This window comes from Colossoma macropomum, unplaced genomic scaffold (genome assembly GCF_904425465.1).
Source record: "Colossoma macropomum unplaced genomic scaffold, Colossoma_macropomum, whole genome shotgun sequence".
Taxonomy (NCBI): Eukaryota; Metazoa; Chordata; class Actinopteri; order Characiformes; family Serrasalmidae; genus Colossoma; species Colossoma macropomum.
This window is the reverse complement of record NW_023494787.1, coordinates 29,236,664-29,257,849: the sequence shown is the minus strand read 5'-3', so window position 1 is coordinate 29,257,849 and position 21,186 is coordinate 29,236,664. Positions and strand designations below refer to the sequence as shown.

General features: G+C 38.1%; 1 protein-coding gene across 1 annotated transcript in view; it reads left to right on the top strand.

Moving 5' to 3' along the window:
* hs3st4 (heparan sulfate (glucosamine) 3-O-sulfotransferase 4) overlaps nt 1–21,186 on the top strand; it is a 128,965-nt gene that overhangs the window by 18,545 nt on the left and 89,234 nt on the right. The window lies entirely within an intron of this gene.

The following is a 21,186-nucleotide window of genomic DNA, read 5'->3' as shown; positions in this document are numbered from 1 at the left end:
TTATAGAGTTTCAGAATCTGTCTCAAAAAAGTTGAAGAATTTATGAATATCAAAGTCTAAACCAAATCATATTCACTAAAGCGTTTGTAGTTTTACATGTGCATCCACTACATTGTATACTGTAAGTTACCAAATACAAATTCATTTCTTTTTCAGAAACCTTACAATTTTGAGGCTACCATCTCTTATTTTATTGAGACTAACGGAGGTTCAAAGAGTCAGTGATACCTGTAAAAAGTATGTAAATTAATGATAGTAATATTCTACACCCAATTGATCTCTAATGTTTTTATAATTCTACATGAGCATCTATAGTACTAGGCATTGTTAATGACATTTTTCCTTTCTTTTCTTTTTCTTTCAGAAACTTTACAGATTTGAGGCTAAAGCATCTTGTTTTGTGGATTTGACTTATTAAGGAACAAATTGTTACTAGTACTTTGAGAAGTTTTAGGAATTTGTGAAAAAAACAGATTGTATTGATTGTGCCAGTCACAGTTTGGCCAAATGCAAATTCCTTTCTTTTGCAGAAAGCTTACTGTTTTTAGTCTAGCCTCTTTTATGGAGATGACTAGAGGAGGCCCAGAGTTGCTACTACCTTGCACAAGTATATGAATGTATGAAAACCAAATTCTACACCCAGCCATAATCTCTAATGCTTTTGAAACTATACATGAGTATCCATAGTGCTGTCTGTATGTATACTCAGACATAGGCTTAGGAACGCCTAAAGGACAGATCTCAAAGCTGCATGCTACTTAAACTCATGTTTTTCTTTGACTGTGCTTCAGTTGTGGTTGCTAAGCAAATAATAATAATAATACATGACATTTATATAGTGCTTTTCTAGGACCCAAAGACACTTACAGATTACAGTTAGTAGCACAAGAAACATATACATAACAACATACAAACAGATGACACAGAGATACAAAATCACAGCACAGATGATGAACTGACATGAGCGCAGGGAAATGAGATCCGATAAATATCTGGATGCAGAAGCTACATTTGAAAATGGCAGATGTGAACAGGCCATGTTTGGATAATGACCCGATCACCATGATCAGATCATGCTGATTGAATATTTATGCCAAGTGTAAACAGGGCCAATAGAGTGGCCAGTGGGGGCTGATAACTTGAGAAAGTTGATAATTTTTTTTTAAATTAAATTCTATACCCAGTGATAGCTTTTAATAAGCATCTATCTGAGCATTGTAAACTGGAACGAATGCAAGATTGTTTGGTGCTTTTTCAGAAACCTTATAGGTTTGAGGCTAATACCTCAAAAGAATACTTAAATGAAAATGAATTATTGAGGTCCAAATAGTCACTGATGGACTGATACTATGACAAAGTTGATTGAGAAACCTCTCCTTGTTTATAGAGATCACTCATGGAGGTCAAAAGGGTTACTGATTTCTTGAAAATGTTTATGAATTCATGAAAATAAAATTTTACACATCTCTAATGCCTTTTTAATTCTACATAAGCACTGATTGTGCTGTGTATTGTAAATTACACCAAATATAACCGCCTTTTTCTTCTTTTCTCTTCCCTGACATTACAGGTTTGAAGGTTTTTCGTGGATAATTAGTCACGGTCAAAAATTAGGAATTTATTAAACAAATTGCACTGATTGTACCAAACATAGTTTACGATGTTTTTTATAATTACACATGAGCACCCATAGCACTGTGCATTGTGTTGCAGATCTGAGGCTATATATTTTTTTTTTGTATGGAGATGACTTCTGGAGTTTCAAATAGTCACTGATAACTTGCAGCACTTATCTTAGAACGCATTAGCAACTAGCGTTAACAAGGGCAATCTATTTGACTGGAGTGCAGCATGAGTGGACATTTTTATGGTGTGTTTTTGCAGGCTGCACTTGTACTCAGTGCTAAAGAGAAATGCGCATTGTGGTTGAATTTGTAAAAAATTACATTCTACACCCAATCATTGACTCTAATGTCTTTGTAATTATGCATGAACATCCACAGTGTTGTGCATTGTAAATTACACCAAATGTCACTTCCTTTCAATTCTAGAAACATTGCAGTTTTAAGGCTAAAGCATATACTTTTTTACAGAGATGATTTATGGAGGTTCAAATTGGCTCTGATACTGTGCAGCACTTACCTTAGAATGCATTAGCAACTTGTGTTAACAAGAGCGACCTATTTGACTTGAGTGCAGCATGAGTGGACAGGTTCTGTGCTGTTTTTGTGGGCTGCACTTGTTATCAGTGCTAAAGAGAAATGTGTATTGTGGTTGAATTATGAATTTGTGAAATGCAAATTGTTCAGCCAATCAAAGTCTCTAATAGAGGTTTCATGGCTATGCGTTATTACTAATCAACTAGTCATCCAAAAAACTGTGAGCAAATCATTTTTTCTTGATTATACTCCATTATACTCTGTTTTACTTGATTATACTCTTGATTTTTTTAGGATTATACTCTTGTATGTGTTTTTTTTTATTATTTATTTATTTTTTTTCCAAGTTGTAGAAATGCAGACTTAACTAAATTTAGTATAGCCAATATTAGCCAGCAAGCCAATATGCAAAAATACAATCTTATGCAGGTTGAAAACTTTAAATTATTCAGTGACACTTTATTTGGAGACTACCTGAACAGAGACTCCAAAAAACATGCCTAAACGTAGACATAACATATTTTAAAATCAGTACTTCACTATTTATAAATAGATCATGCCAGCAATTGCAAGGTGACATCAGATTATACAAGCTGCTTAAACACCTGTGACAGTAACAGGTGCACATTAAAGAATTCACTAATGAGAAACGGTGTCTGAATACTTTCTGATATTTGAGACCAAAATAGATCCTTGGTTACGCTTTAAGGCATTATTGAGTAGACTACATGTCTACATCAGCAGAACATGTACAAACGTGCACTGTTGGTCTCTTGTTATTATGTAATGGACAGGGGAACTTTATGTTAACGGTGGCCACTGGCTTAATGCTAAAATGTTTGCTGGTAAATGTAAGTTGCTGCAGTCATGGAACAAAGAATTAAATGTGTACTATAGTCAAGTATTTTTTTTTTTACTTTGTCCTCTTCACGTGTCCTTTTCAAATTGTTATGCCCATATCTACAGCTATCAATAAGAACACAACTTAAGCCTGATAAGCAACCCATCCTTGTTTATATTTATGCAACTGCTGAGTAGTAGAAAGTGGCTGAACTCATTTATTGATTCATGAGTTTTTACTGGTGTTTATTAACCTAAGTATTTTCCTGCAATACTAATGAGATCCATTTCAGTCTCGGCCATCGTTCAAAGTCACCAAAACTTTCAGAATCCTCCCTTTTATGGCTATTCATGTATATATCAATCGGATGGGAAACAAAATTTTATCAAACTAAGCTAGCTAGTCTCTAGTAGCAGGCAGTTACCATCTCTACAGAGCATGAAAAAAATAGCCTCTTCTGAACAAAATATAGTTGCCAGATTGTAAAATGCTCATGTTTGTGGAATGTTAAATGTTATTTTCAATATTTATCTAATGTTTTAATGTTATTCAGGAATTTTGGATGAAGTAGTCAGTGGCAATTAACCAAAATGCATGCTTTCCAAATTATACCACTTTGCTTCTCACATATGGTTTTGTTGTAGGAGCATTTTGACAGTTCACCTCAAGGATCCTTTGGTAAAGAAAATGGTTCTGTATAGAACCATTAACAAAGAACCCCCTTTGCGTGATTAAAACGTTTTTTGCACTGTGAAAGCGTTCTTCAGACTGATGGAGAATGTGCTGTAGATTGTTCTATATAGAACCTTTTTGGAAATGGTTCTGTATAGCACCAAAAAGGGTTTTACTATTCTTAGAAGCTTGTATTATAACAATAGCAGAACCCTGGTTGGTACTATAAAACCTTTTTTTTCTAAAGAACCTTTAAAAAAAAAAAAAAACATCTTTTTTCCCAACATGTCACACTGAGCCTGGAAACTGAAAGCTACTTAACTCTCTGGTGATAGCCAGAGCACTGCTGTTGTATATTTCATTGTATTCTTACATAACTTGCAGTTGACAGTGGAATTGGTTTCATTTCATGAAGAAAGTATGTTTGGCTTGGTGCTAAGGAGAAGGCTGACCTCCACCAAGGCACTGTCCATACCACTAGTGGATATATTAGTCAACTAGACAAATAGACATATAGTCATGCACTCTTTGGAACCTCTGGTCTCTTATATCTTTGTAATTACATATCCATCCATCCATCCATCATCTAAACCGCTTATCCTTCTGGGTCGCGGTGCATATGAGCACCCAGAACATCAAATAAAAAATACGACTATAAGTATAAGATGAATTCCATAACATCTACCATGCTTGAGGGCTATTCTCAAATCTTTGCACTTGCAGAAATGACCATCAATTGACCTGGTCTTGAGCCTCTGCCTCTATAAATCCAGTAGGAAAAGCTCTCAACTCCAGCCTCTTTAATGATCCATTGAGTATAGACCCCACCACCACCTCCACCTCCACTTCTCTCTTGGGGCTCAACTTACCTCCATCTAGAAGCATGAGCATGCCCTGAGCCCGTCCTTACACACCACAGGGCCCTGCACCAGGTCACTGCCCCAGTATGACAGATTAAGACCAGATATTAATTCTCCCTCCAGTGTTTGTGGCAGCCAGGCCCCGTGGCTTTGCTGTGTCTGGGGCCATGTTTGTTTTGGCCACGGCACTCTGGCTCTGCTCTCCTCTTTATTACCACGGGCTCTAATGCCTTGATTTAATGCACTCTCAGAGGTCAGATATTGCACTGGCAGGCACAGAACACTTCCTTCTTCCCTGCCCCATTAATAACAGCAAACAAATCAGGGATGTGGTGTAAATTTTTCCTCCCCAGCATATTAGAGCTGTTTGGACGGGAAGCGCAGACGTCTTTATTATGAGAAAGAAGCATCACTCCAGTGGAACTCTAGCCAGAGCTAGCGCATATGTGTGTGTTTTCTCATACCCACATGTCATTTGCATGGGGTCCCTGTCAGCACTAATTGCCAATGGTATTCCCGGTCGGCTGGAATGAGTCCAAATGCAAATATTCTCAGAAATGTACAATGCTGTGCTTTCCTTGCAGTATGATGTGCTGCGAGTGATGTAGATTACTTTCCATCTGCATCAGCAACTGAACAGACAGGAACTTTAGGAATTTTAAAGTAACTTATTTTCTGAGCATTAGATCATGTTAATCTGTTCCTGGTAAGAAAGCTGCTATATACTGTGTGAAGTGTTATTACAGAGAACAATAAAGTGAATTATTAGGGTCAGTGTGTTTCAAAGTAACTATACAGGGCCAATTTTACTTAAAGAAGCTGATACTTTGCCCCGGTGGGCATAGCCAACTTAGCGAGTTGTTTACTAAGATTTTCCATGCAAATAAACACAGGTGCAAGTTTGTAACATATGATCACTGCAGTGTAAACCCATGTTTGACACACAAGCTTTTTGCATGAAAGCCCTTTTTCTTTTCTCTGATTCTGGATCAAATTGTTGAAAAAATGATTTGTTTTTTTAAGATTTTCACTTTGAGTTAAAATAATGCCTCACAAAGTCAGAAAATAGTTATTATGTGATTATTACTATATAATAGTCATTATTTTGAGAAAATGAGACATTATTTCAACCCAATAAGTTATAAATTTGAGAAAATAGATAATTGCTTCAAAACATATGATAATTTTTGCCTAGAGGGATGAACTGAACAGTCGTGTTTTGAACTTGTAGTGAGTTAACATCTTAGCTATGTGCTGCATGGATGTGGGTGTTTTAAACCCTTAAAAGGCCGGTACTCACTCGTGGGCCAAAATTTTATTACACACTTCTATAACCTAAGAATAGCTCAGCCCGTTTGCATTGAACACCCTGTAGTTACCGAATAATAAGCCTTACTATGTAATAAGTCTGGGTTTTTTAAGGGGTTGAGTAGGAGGTGCTGATATTGTTAGCAGCGTACAGGTGACGCACATCATGACATCATGCTAAACACTATGTTTTTTTCATTGTTTGGATAATTTACATAAAACAGATTTTATCCTCATGTGCTGGAAAGACAATAACACAGATATGCACACATGACTGACAGAGCAACCGCTGATGCACACCCTGCTGTCTCTGCTCTCTCTTGCTGCATATACTTTATGCAAATGAGCTGGATACTGACCAATCAGATTGTTGATATGAGGCATGGAAACTGCTTGTGATGTGCCCATAGTCAAGTTACACATTCACATTTAACAGGGGGTTATTACAATGGTTGAAGAAAATGGATAAGAGAGATAAATTATTAGGTTGGCTGAAAATATTAAGTTTTTAAAACAATATTGTGCCACTTCAGGGCATATAAATAGCCTGCAACTTCTGCTTGTGTTTTAGAGACACTTCCCCAAAGCAGCGAGTTGATGAGGGAAGCAATTAACTTCACTCTAAAAGGCAGCGTTAAACAGTGCATGGCTACTGCAGATTTTGAATATATAAACAAAATAAAAATACAAAAAGCACATAGTGGGCTTTGCTATGCTCAAAATATTTTACAATTCTGTTCTTTTGTTATCTTTCTGTTATTGTTTTAGCAGTTGCAGTTAAACAACCCTGAAACCTGGGGGGTGCTGCAGCCCCTCGGCACTCCTGCTTCCTTCCTCCCTGACGTGCAGTGCGTCAAAGGCTGTGACTTTTCTGCATCATAAGTCACAACATGAACTAAGAGATTTTAGTTATTATTATGATTGCTAAAGGGCCACTTTCTAATGCCAAAACAGGCTTACTCCATAGCATCTCACAAAAGGTTTATGTTTATCAAGTCTACACTTAAAACAAATAGCATCTTTACAATGCATAGCACTCGTTGTGTGAATAGTAAAAATTTAGTTTCATGAAATTGTAAGAAAGAAGTTAAATTCTATAAAATCTAGGTTTCTCTGGAGTATTTTTGTTTTTAGGTATCTGCACTCAAAAAATAAATAAATAAATAAATAAATAAATAGATCATTTTAAGCTTTATTGTAATTTCTTAAATATTCAGCATTCAGGAATAATTAGGTATTCTTACCAGATTTCACAAGTGCTTCAGTGTAGGCAGCACTATCATACTGGGAACCATAGTGCAAGGGGGCTTATGGCGATCTAGGGCCCTTATTGCCATTATTGAGCCCTTATATCACTGCTTACACAATTTTACACCCTTGACTCATGTCTAGCTACGGTAACTTCATAATATACTTCAACTATTACAGCGCAAATTTGCTTGAGAACTAGGAATATCAAGTAGATGAATATTAATTTTTTCATGGGGGCCAAAATTGTTTTTATATTGGAAGCCCACTGGGATCCCCTTTTTTTACACATATCAAAGCAACAGAAACTTGTCCAGCCTGACCAGCTCAGGCCATACAGCGGAGAGAAGTGCGCTTCTGCATGTGCACTGGGGAAACGACGATAGAGGACGACAGCTTAGCATCTGCCCTAGCACTGGAACACTGACACTACCTAACGTCTAATGTCTCTCAACATTTACTGACTTAGAAGGTGGCAGCATGACAATGACATGCCGTATTGGCGAAGTGCTGCTGTAGAGATGACTGCTCTCATCCATTATCTCCACCTCAAACTGATGTAATATGAGCAGACACATTTATTTTTCCTCTGCTTCAGATCCTCCTCAGTTTGGGGCACGGCGGTGATTTTGTTCCATAATGACCCCAATCAGTTTTATGTAAATACTCTAGTGCTTAGATTTCAGCGTATCTTAGAACACATTAGCAACTTGTGTTAACAAGAGCAACATATTCAGCTGGAGTGCAGCATGAGTGGACAGGTTTTTGTGTTGTGTTTTTGTGGGCTGCACTTGTATTCAATGGCTAATGAGAAATGTGCTTTGTGGTCGAATTAATTTATTGTACCAGTACACAATGACTAATGGGAAATACTCATTCCAGCACCACAAACAGATTGCAGAGCTGCGCATTCTTTTATGGGGTCTAATGGTAATTCAGCGAGAAAAGTTTACCAAATTTGCTAGACGAGTTCATTAGTCCATAATTTTGAGCATTAGCAACTAGCTCCTTATGCTGTTTCCATGACTACTAGACTACTTAACAGAATGGTGTGATTCACTATCTCATTGTATTTAATGAGCCTATGGTCTCTGGGTTATTTGGCACTCACCATTGCAGTCAGTCTGCCCACGAGGAAATGAAGCCTTTTGTCAGGAGACACCACAATGACGCGTGCATTGGTAGAAAACCGTTTGGTGAGGCCGTCTCATCTTAACTTTAGGTGTTAATGACAGACCATTCTAGGCTTTACAAAGGTCTATCTGTCAGGGAAAGCTGGGGTTTGAATGTATACATGTTCATGCCCACAGGATTCCAGTTCCTTCAGGGTTTACATTGCGAGTCTTTACCCTGATCTCTCGCAGCTGATGTACCTGAGTGCGGCTACTGTCATAAATGAATCATGTTATACCTGTATATTGCTTCAGTGAGGAGTGTTTTATGAGGCAAGAAAGGATAATGCTGAATCACTCAGGCAGACATGTGTAGATGGGCAAGGCAGGTAGCATATTCTAGTAGCACCCACTCGAGGGACGGGGAAAAAACCTTTCAATGGACTCTTTAACGGCTCGTGTGATTTACAGCGTCGCCAATGACAAGAATTGCTTCGGAAGTGCGCATGACTCGGCTCCTTTGCTTATCCTTCCCCTCCATATTGTTTATACACCATTAATCTCCCACTCCTTCCTCCACTTCTCCACTTTCCCTTATGAAAGCATAGAGTGCCCTGGGCTACTCTCATGCAACAATGCATCAGCGCTGTCCACCGTGCAGGAAAGAGCATTCGCTTTGCTCACAGCAGGCCTCCAGTGTTTCAGCTTTTGTGAAAAACTGCCCGACGATTGCTGTCACAGAGTCATAAAAGAAATGGATTCCTTCAAATTTCTGAGTGGAAAAAAAAAAATCTGATTATGGTATGAATATGAACTTGAACGAGTGCGGAATTATGGATGTGCTTCCTCTCAAACACTGAAAGGAGAACAAAGAGCGAACATTAATTACACACATCAAGTAAGAAATCTTTTTAATAGCTATCAACATCAAAGCTAATGGAGGACTCAAATGGGATCCTCGGAGAATTCTCCTCTTTTTTTCCCGTGCACATTTGTGTGCGGGTTTGTGCGCGCGTGTGGGTTTTAGGGTGTGCCTTTGTGTGTGGGGGGCTGTGCTGCCATCGGAAGAATATTTTCGGTGCAGTCTGCTATCCTCCGAAGATTTCACACTTTGCTCAAGGAAGAAAAACGCAACATGTTGGTCTACCCCGCTGAATAATCAACATCATTAGACATTCTATTTTTCTCCCCTCACTATTAAAAAATGAACAGCCCCACCAAGGCACAGTGCCTTGGCAAGCAGGGACTTGGTCTTGATTTGCAGGGGACCAATGAAACGGCTTTGCGGGGGCGGGCGCTCTCTCAGATGTTAAGATGTATAAATTATGCAGAAAGCAGCTGTTCCAATATTTACCACCATGTATGAATATTCTTTAATGGATATGAAGAGGCTATAGTCAATATACCTCTTTTGTTTGATTGAGGCATGAAGAGGATTTTCAGGAGTATTATAGATGTACAGATTTTTAGAGGTGTCTGTTTTTTTCTTCTTTCTTTCTGTCTCAGTATGGTTTGTGGTGTTCCTTCCTTGCACTGCAGTAGAAGAAATTATTAATCAGTGTGTGGGTTGAGAGTACTAGGCAACCTTTACTACAGAACCTTTAACTTAACCCTTGGAAGTCACAGTTATCACTTATGATAACTGGTGGAAGCCAATATTAATTCTTTCCCAGTCATAGCTCATTGAAAGAAACAGGAAGATTCTGTTGTACAGACTCAAAACTTTCAGTTGATACCATATTTGCGTTTGTAAGTGCAAGAAGAGATATTTTATTATAAAGCTGACCTTTACAATTCTTTATTTTTGCCATTTTTTTTTTTTCTTGGCACCGTCAAGGAGTTATGCAACTCAGCATATGTGTAATTGCCATGTATTTACTATGTAATTACATATGCAGTTACATAATAGTGTAGCGAAATGGTGATATAACTCCAGGCCTCGAAGAATCAATCATCTGAGAGCAGCCTTCCTCATTTTCCTGGTATCGTAAAGAAGTTATGTAACTCAGCATATGTGTAATTCCTTGTAATTACTATGTAATTACATATATAGTTACATAATGTTATACCAAAATTGCGATCTTAACTCCAGACTTCTAAGGATCAATCACCTGAGAGCAGCCTTCCTCATTTTCTATGTTGTTATGCTCCTCACAACACAACCTTGACTAAATTATGCACCAGAAAGTTGTTGGTGCATCAAACTAGGTCACTTTACAGGAGCCTGCTCAAAAATAAAGGCGCGATTTTAATTGGCAAGCATAAGTGGAGAGCTAGCAAGCTTGCAAACATGCATGCCTTTCTCAGTTCTGGCCGGGATGCAAATAATGTATGGGAACAGCGGAGTGAGCTGTTCTTTTAAGTTTCATCCCCCCTTCTCACTTCTAATGCCAGATTCAGTTGAGCTGTGCAGTGTTTAACCTCACCACCCCCGGCTCCCTGAGGCCCCGGCTGGAATCTCCGGGCTGAAATGAAAGCGGCGGTGGGCGGCATCAGGGCCGAGCTGAATGAGCAATGCTGAATGACGGTAAGATAATTGGGGTGCCGCTGGAGCTCTGCTCTGCTCCTTGGATCAAGGGGACAGGAACGGATAGTAGGGGGAGAGTGAGGGAAGAAAAGCTTACTCAGCACAGAGACACATTTAAGAGCTCACACACACTCTCCACCTCTCTTACACACAGCACCAAGGCTACTCTGCATTCTTATAAAGGCACTTAAGCACATAGCCTGTGGTTTGGTTATATTGCCCACTTTGCCTTTCTGCTGGCTAGAACTGCATCCTTGGCTGGCGGATTGTTTACCCAGGAGACGCTAGCTAGCTAGCAAATGGTGACGAGTGCTTCACCCCCTTCGGCTAATAAATCATTGACGGCCTGATGTGCGTCGATAGCAGCGCCTTGTCAGTTTTGATACTTGATTAGCATTTCTGTCACTTTGCCTTACACTTAACATAACTCCTGCTGCGCGCCTCGATTCGGCCTGTTCGTCGGCATGACAATGATGAGCCATTGCTCAAAGTGACAGCCTGCCATGACAACATGTCCGCTGGAGAGGAGGGGGCACTGGAAACGAGGCGCTTGCCAAAAAGCACATTCTGCACTGAGATCTGGATCACTGACTGGGTCTAGTGTCGGATGTATCGATTAGCAAAACAACAGACTTCCCTGCAGCGTTTAGGCCAAAAGTTGAGAGCCAGCTTTGTTGAGGTGGGATTATGAAGTTTGCAGTGGTTTCTTTAACTTTTAGAAGAAGGAGTTGTTGCTTTAGTTTTGCTATTTAATTAATTACATTTGCACTTTGTAAAAAGGGTTCTGTATAGTACCATAAAGGATTCTTTGACTTGTTACAGTAGAGAAACCATTTTTAGTCCTGTATAGAGGCAGTTCTCAAACTTTCTTTAGTCCAAAGCCACTTTTTGTGGATAGTAAGTGCAACTGTGTCACTTCAGAACAGAATTCCCCTCTTTTCAATGAGCTATGAATGAGAAATAATTTAATTACATAATGCTTAATACTCTTATGGTTCTTATGGAAAATGGTTCTACATAGCATCATAAACACTCAAATAACACTTTGTGTGATTACAGGGTTCTTTGCATCACAAAACAGTTCTTCAGATTAATGGAAAGTGTGCTCTAGATGCTTCTATATAGAACCTTTTTGTAAAGGGTTCTATGTAGCACCAAAAAATAGTTCTTCTGTTGTTAAAACCTTGACATCTTCACAATAGAAGAACCCCTTTTGGTGCTGCATAGTACCCTTTTCAAAAAAGGTTCCATGTCGAACCATCTACAGCACATTCTCAATCAATCTGAAGACCACTTTCACAACGCAAAGCGCTCTTTGAGTGTTCGTAGTTCAATTTAGAATCATTTTCTTTACTAAGGAACCCTTGAAGAACCATCTTTTGTTTAAGAGTGATGAATTCTAAGTGTATGTCTACATTAGCAGGTAACAGGCAACCAATCATTTCCTATCACAGTACACAATTTGTAGCTGAGATTTTGTAGCCTAGCGGCAAACAAGTCAGGTTTTTTTTTTCAACTTTATGCATATTAGCTATGACCCAATGAAGTGACAATCTAAATGACTGACTCAAAGAAATTACTCAGACAAATAGGACCATTTTAGTTTTTTTTTCTGCTAGAAATACTCATTGCTAAGTTAAGCCAGTTTCGCAAAAACAATAACAGTGATGGCTGAGTTAAAGAATAAGAGCTTCTGCTGCTTACCCTCGTGTTTGATCTAGAAGCAAAAACAACATTACCTCAGTTTTATGGCTTCTCAATGAAGGACAAGCAGAGGAAAATATGGCTTTGTGCAATTAGGCATTACTTTCATATACAAAGGAGTGAACTTCGTCACACAGAGGGAAAGTATCTTTTGTGTGAGCATTTCACCACTGGTGACTAAAGTTACACTAAAGAATTTCACACCTTAAAGTCTGGTTCTGTTCCCAGCCTGTTCCTAGTGAAAGAGTTTTCATGTTCCACCTCAAAAACTGTTGGCATTTGAGAGAGCAAGTGCTAGATGTGTAGATTTTCATTCATTTGAGTTGATGGTTGTGGAAAATGCCTACAGTGGTGCTAAAGATCATGTCTACAAGGCACCCCACCTGTCAGTATGTGTGTGCATTTATTTGCCAACTAGGTTCTTGTTAGGAAGCTGTTTCAACATAGCTTATCGAGATAACATAGACATTATAGCCTTTTTTGGTTTAGTTATTTTCACATATCCATCATTTTATCATTTTGTAGACATTAGCTGATGTTGTACTCCAACAGCTGTGAAGGAATTCTTACATGAAGAATTTACATCCTTTATTCAGCTTGGACTCTAGCACTGTTTTGTGTTTGGTGTTCTCAAACAATTCTGGACACATCTAAGTTTCAATTTTGGAATCTATGATAAACATGACTTCCATGTTGAGCAGAAGTGATACTAATTGTGTTGAGCTGAAGTGATACGAATGTATTTCTGAGATCTGTAATCATCTATAATTTGTTTTACCCCTCATTTATGTATTTTGTTTTTTTTGTGTGTGAAAAGGGCCTATTTGAAACACAGAGGTCTACAAAAATTAAGCTTATAAACGTATTAACCTATAACCTTACTCCATATTTTAAACAAAATACATGTATAGTAGATATTTTTTAGATTTTGTCAGAAGCTCCACATAGTACACGTCCACACGCGACAAGTAGGGCGGTCTCGAACACACCCACAAGAGACCAACTTGAGACGACATTATGCCCATGTTATTCAGCACTTTACCACTGCATGACTGACTGCATCAGAGCAGGTCAAGTTATATCTCAAACCTGAGAGTCTAAAAAAAAAAAGCCTCAACCTTCAACAGCATTGGTCACCAACCCTGCTCCTAGAGCTCTGTCTTCCTATAAACTTTGGCTTTTTATTGCCTTCAGAAGCTCTTGATTAGCTGAAGTTTGTTAGATTTGAGTTGGAGGAAGGAAGATCTTCACTAATGTACAGCAGAGACCTGTATCAAATTTCCTCAAATTTCTCTCTGAAAAGTAGAACATTTCATTAGTAGTGGTATATCACTTTGTGATGGCTAGTGAAGGATCATTGTGGTCCGTCAACTGGGAAAACACCTTTCTAGGCTAGAACATACAGGTAATTTCCTGTTCCAATGTTGTGATAAGCCAGATGGCCACGTGACCCACAGTGAGCCAATCGCACGCGCCAGACAAGCATTGCACAGAAATACTTCTCACTGCTTCAGTGCGTGTATTACCGCAGAGCTGCTCCTGTTATATTTGCTGGTCATGTTTCGCTGAATATTTGGCTGCATTTCCATGCTATCAAACAAGTTCAGGTGGTTGGGTAGCCAGCAAGCAAACAAACACACAAACAAGCCAAACAAGGTGAAATGATTATTATTTTTTTTCTTCTCGCTTCCCTGTGGCAGCAGATACTCTTATATCCTGAGTTTACACTGCAGAAAATATCTGAATGATACTCAGCTTCTTTTTTTTATTATTTTCCGGTGAAAATTTGCATGAACTGTACAGCGGCATGATCTAATTACGAAGGGTAAAGCCTACATGGTTTATTATATTAGCTGTGTACTCTTTTTTCCCTCCTTCCTCCTCCCTGTGGTGTATTTCTTCACAGTACATTAAACACACAAAGCTAGTCCTCTGGGTTCGGAGGAGCTCTCTGATTCTCTTCCAGCGCTGGTCAGAAAATGCACTGCGGTGCCTGACCCTTGCTCAGAGGCAGGTGACCTACATAGTACGCAATACAGTAGATGCTTCTTTGTGTCTTTTCCTTAGAGAGGAGCTGGCGCTAGACGTAAGAGCATAAAGCAGCTAACAAATGCGTGGTTTAGAGAGAAATACACTCCGGGCTATGCTGCGATTGCACTCCCCGCTTCGATCTGTCCATGGTAATTTAAAACGGCTCCGGCATTGACTCATTGGGCTCAGAGTGTTTTGACAGACTCTGCGTCAGGATTGTGTCCTCTGCAGGATTTATTACCCGTTATGTCGTTTTGCTAGAAACGTCTGAATGTTTTCCAATTAGAAGCTCTCATCTGGTAAAAAAATTCACCAATGTGCTTGTTCCGCCGCTCTACACTTTTAATTCAAAGGCTGATTTTCACCTTAATTGGCACTTCTCTTGATTTCCTGTTCTTGTTCCCGCGTGTTCCTCAGCTACGAGTCAAAAACAAGGTAAAGGCCTGAGCTGGCGGGGTGGAACGGAGGGGGGTTGGAGTAGATCATGGTGGCATGACAATGCGGAGTGAGGCTTTTGAACACTTCCCTGACCCAGCTAACCTGCACGCTGACTTTGACTAATTAGATGTCGGCGAGCACGCAGAGCTGCCACTGAATGCCAAGGCAGCAATTAATAGTCGTCCATGTTCAGCTTAACAAGAAAATGGACTTAATGTGGGCTAAGTGCTTTCTACACCGTCGAGGCTTCTCCAGGAGCTGCATGTCTTCCGCTTCAGAAGTTGTGAGCAGAACTCAGTGCTTCAGTAATATAATATGCTGCTGTTGATACACTTTGTAAAAAAGAAACTTTAAAGAACTTGTGTGTCTCTGTTGGGAGTGCTTTTGAAAATATAACCTCGCAAAAGGGGTTGTAGTCTGTGATAACACTGGGTGATGTGTAGTTTATACTGCTGTCCTGTGAGAACATACTATTCCATGAAATAGTGGTGCCTAAATTGCCATTTGAGTGTTTTTTAATCATTTTTATCTTTTATTTTGTGCACTTTACATGTGGTATCAATGAGAGTTAACTGCAATGCCTTTTATTTTCAGGGTGCTTTTTGAAAGACAGAAAGAAAAATGGTTCAAAATTCATACCAACTAAATGAAGCTAATGTAAGCCTCCCTTCTGGAAATATGGCTCATGTCTGGTTATTTTGAGCTATTTCTGCAAGCCTGTGGTGGCCATTTTCACAGCAGACTCAGATTTTTTTTAAATTAATTTAATCAAATTAATTATTTGAATGTAATCTGATTAAATCACTGTAAAAAACATACAAAACCATCAGCAAAAAGGTCAGCCAGGGTGCCAGATAAAACTTGTTAATTAACAGTAAGTTTTCTCAGTGATGATAGAAATCTGTAAAATTACAGCCATTTCATTTCTTAGAAATACTGTCTTTTACTGTAATTCAACAGGTTTACTTGTTCAACCAGTTATTCTGGTGTATAGTATTTTACCATAATAACAAAAATAACAAACATATGAGTAAACAAAAATGTCTGTGAAATAAATTTGCATTTGTTATTGTGAATTTACATTTGACCATTCTAAGACAAAATACCAACCATACATATTACCAGTTAAAATATATACCCTCAATGAAAAATCACTGCATAGTTCAACTGGGGGACTTCCTATAAAACAGGAGGGAACTGTATTTTACACCTACAGTGAAAAAAGTGGTTAAGAGAAAAAACAGAACAAAATGGTCCAGTGAAAATAAGATTATGTCAGGTATGATGTTCTACGATATTCTTTTAGCACAGCGGTACTAGTAGCGGTACTTAAGAAGAATGGCCTCCATCTTTATTAATGCTAACTGTGTGAAAACATGTTAACACATCTTCTGCACACATTAATGCACAATTACTGTTTTTTGTGAGCTTGTTCTACTTTTTTTCACTTTATCCTCATGAAACTGCTATTAAATTCTCTGCAAGATTCTAAACCTAAATAATTACCAATGACATTTGTAAACATTATGGGGTGCTATAATATCCAAAAAACAGTTTCTCAGCAACTACTTGCATGATTGAGCTGAAACTTTGCATGCTTCGTAAATGGGTTACTTTGTAAGTGAGATTTTAAGGACAATGCAATAATTGGACACATATGGCCAATGGCCAATAAGATTTAAACGGGCATTGGCTAATCATCACAAAAACAGAATGATGTGTCCACATAGGCAATTTATCAATAGCCTATCAAGTTTGATTCCAATTGTCCATGAGGTGGCACTATTCAACAAAAACAAAAATAAATCTTATTAATTTTAACATGGATAAGAAATAAATTACTTCACATGATGCAATGCACTGATTTGTTCATTAAACTTTACAGTTTTTCTGCAATTGTTCAAAGTGTGAAAAATATGATTTTCAAACTAGTCTTTGGATTTTAATCAAATTGTTGCAAAGTTTGTCTTAAGACAATCTGGGGACTTTGCAGGTAAATAATTATTTAAAAATCTTAATTTTATTGCAAAGAATGACTGAGAAACATCATTCAAACTGTTCAGCCTTGCTTTTTCTGACATAAGGGGCATTCATTAGTCTTTTTCTGATTGTAACTAAATTGGGAAACCTTGTATGAAACAATATTCTGAGAAAGAATGCAAAGTTTTGATTAAATTGGTCTACATGGGCCCCTAGAATGCTTAATCTAGTGCAAATTTACGAAAATGCCATTATTTCTTTCTATGTTTGAAATAAAGAAAGGATAATCAGTCAAACTGCATATCACATTTAAAACTTGGTAACATTTAAAACTTTGTAACTATACGTATGTTTCAAAATTGCACAGGAAATATGGAATTTTGACTAAAATATATCTTGGCCATAGAATCAGGAATGGTTATATATTCTCCGGCCACCAGAGGGAGCTTCAGCAATAACTGCAACTTATCAACTTCAAACTTACCAACATTCCTAAACTTTGCTATATTTATCTGTTTTCCTTCACAGTAAGTTTCTGAATGTTTTGTATTTCACTAAGCCTGACAGTTTTGCAAATACAAATCTTTAAAAAAAATGTTTTCCTTTAAATCATCAAAGATTGAAAAGTTACTTTTTAAAAGTGGATTTTTATTGCATTGCCTCAAACTTGGTCTTAAAACAACCACTAAAGTCTCAAGGTTAATAATTATTTTTAAAAATCTTGACTTGTAAGCACAGCATTACTGCAAGATATGAATTAATCAGTTTGTCTTGGCTTATTCTGACACACAGGGCCATAAATCCAACAGTGATGCTCTGATTGTGACCAAAATTAGTTTGTATGTATGCCACAATCACCTGAGGAAGCCTTTGACTAAAATATCATTATATCTCTCTAAGATTAAAGTAAGAAAACAATAAGGGTTTCAAACAACACACCTCATAAAGACATAAAACGTTAACACAGCAAATATAAGTATGTTCCTGAAATACACAGGAACGTTTACACAGGAATTGATTTACGTCCATGATCACTAAATTATAAAATATTGTCACTAGAGAGAGTTCCAACAGTTATTGCAAATGTGCACTTGAAAACATCATACATTATAGATCTTATAATATTTATCTTGTGGAAAAGCAAATTGCTTCGACTATACCACCAAGTCTGACAATTGTGCAAATATTAGTCTTTTTAAAAAATTTACAGTTGTTCCGCATTTGTTAAAGGTTATCCTACTACTCCTTGAGTTTTTATCAAATCCCCTCAAAGTTGGTCAGAGAACAATCTGTGGAGTCTGAAGATAAATAATTATTGAAAACATCATACCTTTTCTTAATAGTGCGGCTGCAAGATTTGAACAAATTGATGTGACCTGGCTTATTCTCACTTAAAGGGCTACAAATACATAAGTGATTGTCTGATTATAACCAAATTCGAAATATTTGTACAGAATGACAAACAGAAGGTGAATTGCAAATTAATTTTAAATTAAATTACTCAATAATCACAATAATTGAAAGTTGGAAATTAGGTCCTTGGTGCTTGGTTCTTCATTGCTCCCTACCAATAAATTGTCTCAAAAAATATAGCAATGTCATGGGCCACTTGTGGATCACCATGAAAACCTCTACCTTCCAATCATAAGGTGATTGGTTCAAATCCCACTTGAGCTGTGCTTATAGACTTATAGTGCTAATGAAGACTGATAGTGCTTGGACCCCTATGATTGCTGCTTGCAGCTATATTTTTCTTGCTTGTGTTTGTCTTCATTAGCTTAATTTGTTTGCTAAATGCAGATTTTGTTTTTTTTTTCTTTCATGAGAGTTTTTCACTTGCCACAATGTGGGTGGTGGGGAGAGATACCGCAAGGAGCCTCTGCTGATGACAGCGCACTGTAGTGAGCGCTAAACTCTCACGAAGGAATAAACCACAAACAACATGTTCACTATGGCAAAGATGTTAACGTGTAACAGATAGATCCAGGTCAAGCTAAAATTAGCCTTTGTTTGGGGTAAATTTCACTTTTCTTCTTCTGTTTCTTTAGCTGCTGCTGTGATTGGGGGTGATGTAGGTCTATAATCTTCTTAGAAAGATGGATATTAAAAATCAAGCTGGGATGAAAAGTTTTCCACATGGCACAGAAAATGAGCCAGATTGTGAACAGTAACTTGCAGTCATGTCTGTTGGACCCATATAGACAGAAGTTAAACAGCTTGCTCAGCAAAGAAACCACATTATTCATGTGAGTAAAGTTTGAAGGGTAGGTCACCTTGCATGACAAAATAGGAATGTAAAACTATTAGACTATTATACTGTTATTTCGTTAATGATTCTGTGCATTTCTGTGTTTCTTGTGTTAAAGTTGTCCACTGAGATTCTCTGGTATTTATTTAATTAAATTACTTTATAAAAACTTTAAAAAGTTTTACTTATGTTACTTTAATATAGTAACTCTTTAGATTGGGTACAAGTTACACTTTAATAGATAATCAGTAATTTGTAACAGAACACATTTTTAAAATAAATCCTACTCCTTGGCAACGAGGGTCCGATCTATGTGCATGTTTTCCCCTTGGGTTTCCTCCGGGTGCTCCTTCTTCTTCCCACAGTCTAAAGACATGCGGTCAGGGCAATTGGAGATGCTAAATTGCCCCTAGATGTGAATGTGTGTGTGAATATCTATGTCTGTATGTCTGCCCTGTGATGGACTGATGACCTGTCCAAGGTTTTTCCTGCCTTCTGCAGTGCTAGGATAGACTTTAGCACCCCCTGCGACCCAGGAGGATAAGTGGCTTAGATGATGAGTAAGTGAGTGAGTGAGTGAACCTTCCAACCTTGGTTAAACTGAGCAAATAAATAATTGTGCACTAAAATGCCATATTTTAGTTTGTTCCCTCTACAAAAGATAACGCTTAAGTGGGGTGTTCAAACTTGTGCAAATTACTGTATTTGGATATTGAATTTTGTCAACGCTGCCCGACACTAGTCTCTAATAGCTAATCGCATTCGCATTACAAGCTAGCTCCCAGCAGCCTCTGCTCTTTGTAAATCGCATCGCTCCCTCTTAGCGCGTCAGGTTTTAGCGAGCCATATTTTGGTTTTTGGTAATGGCCTCTTAGTGTTGGCAGCCATGCGACCGTCGCGCTATTATGAGCTCTGACAGCTTCAGTGGCGCAGCTGCATTAGCCCGGAGTGGAGAGGGGGGCGCCGCGGCCCGCTCCGGTCCCCCCTGCTCTCACCCAGCGCCTTTTTTCACACATCTGACTCACACCTGCCGTGACGCCGCATATCCAGTCTCTGCACACTCAGCCATGCTACACACACACATCATCCAACAGTAAACTTAACCCTGTCACGTAACACTGCTGCGCTGATCCCCGGCAGCAGAGTCTCACACTTTAAAAAAATATATTTTACTAGTTTTCTGAAAGTGTTTTCATGTTTTTATGTGAAAAGCATGCTTCTAAACCAAGATACGTGGAAGAAATTAGCATAGCTCCTTATGTGTCCATAGCACAAAGGATGAGAAAAGAAAATTGCTTTTAGAAGCTCTAATATACCACCAATGTAGCACTGCAGAATTCTCCAACATTTATTCTCTTACTTTCATTTTATGATAAGTTCTGATAAAGAACAGAATTTGTATGTATAACTAGCCTGGGATTTTGATACTGCTCTGTATGTCATCCTGCATTATGCCCTTGTATGTTGTTACATACTTTGTTTGCCCAGTTGTAGAAACACAGAAAATTAGTACAGCCAATATACTAGCTATCCAGACATAATCTTATGAAAGATTACTGACACAGGTACTTTATGAAACATGCTTAAACTTTGGCATAACATATTTAAAAAAACAATACTTGACTATTTATAAACAGATTATGCCAGCAATTGCAAGGTTAAGAGACCTAATACTGAAGTGACAGACATTAGTTCCTTTTAAAACACTGTTATGAAGCATCATTCCCACATAGTGGAACTTATAGGGCAGAGGCCTAGGGACATTATATATCAGTTTTATATAATGGATGTATAGTGTTCTTAACTTCTTAATTGTAGCTTTAAGATTGAGGGTATAATTTAAAGATTCTGATATTCTCAATCCTAAAGCTACACTTTGTAAGATTTGGGGAAAAGTAGACCTCTCTGATAGAAATGTGTAATTGCATGCAACATGGGGCAGAAAATGTTGTCGGTTGTCAGATGTGCCTTGGACTCCTGCTCCAGAAGAATCTCTGAAACTCTTTCAAAATGTGGTGAAGGACGTGTCTTATGAAGAGTAAATGTTCTACTATTGTC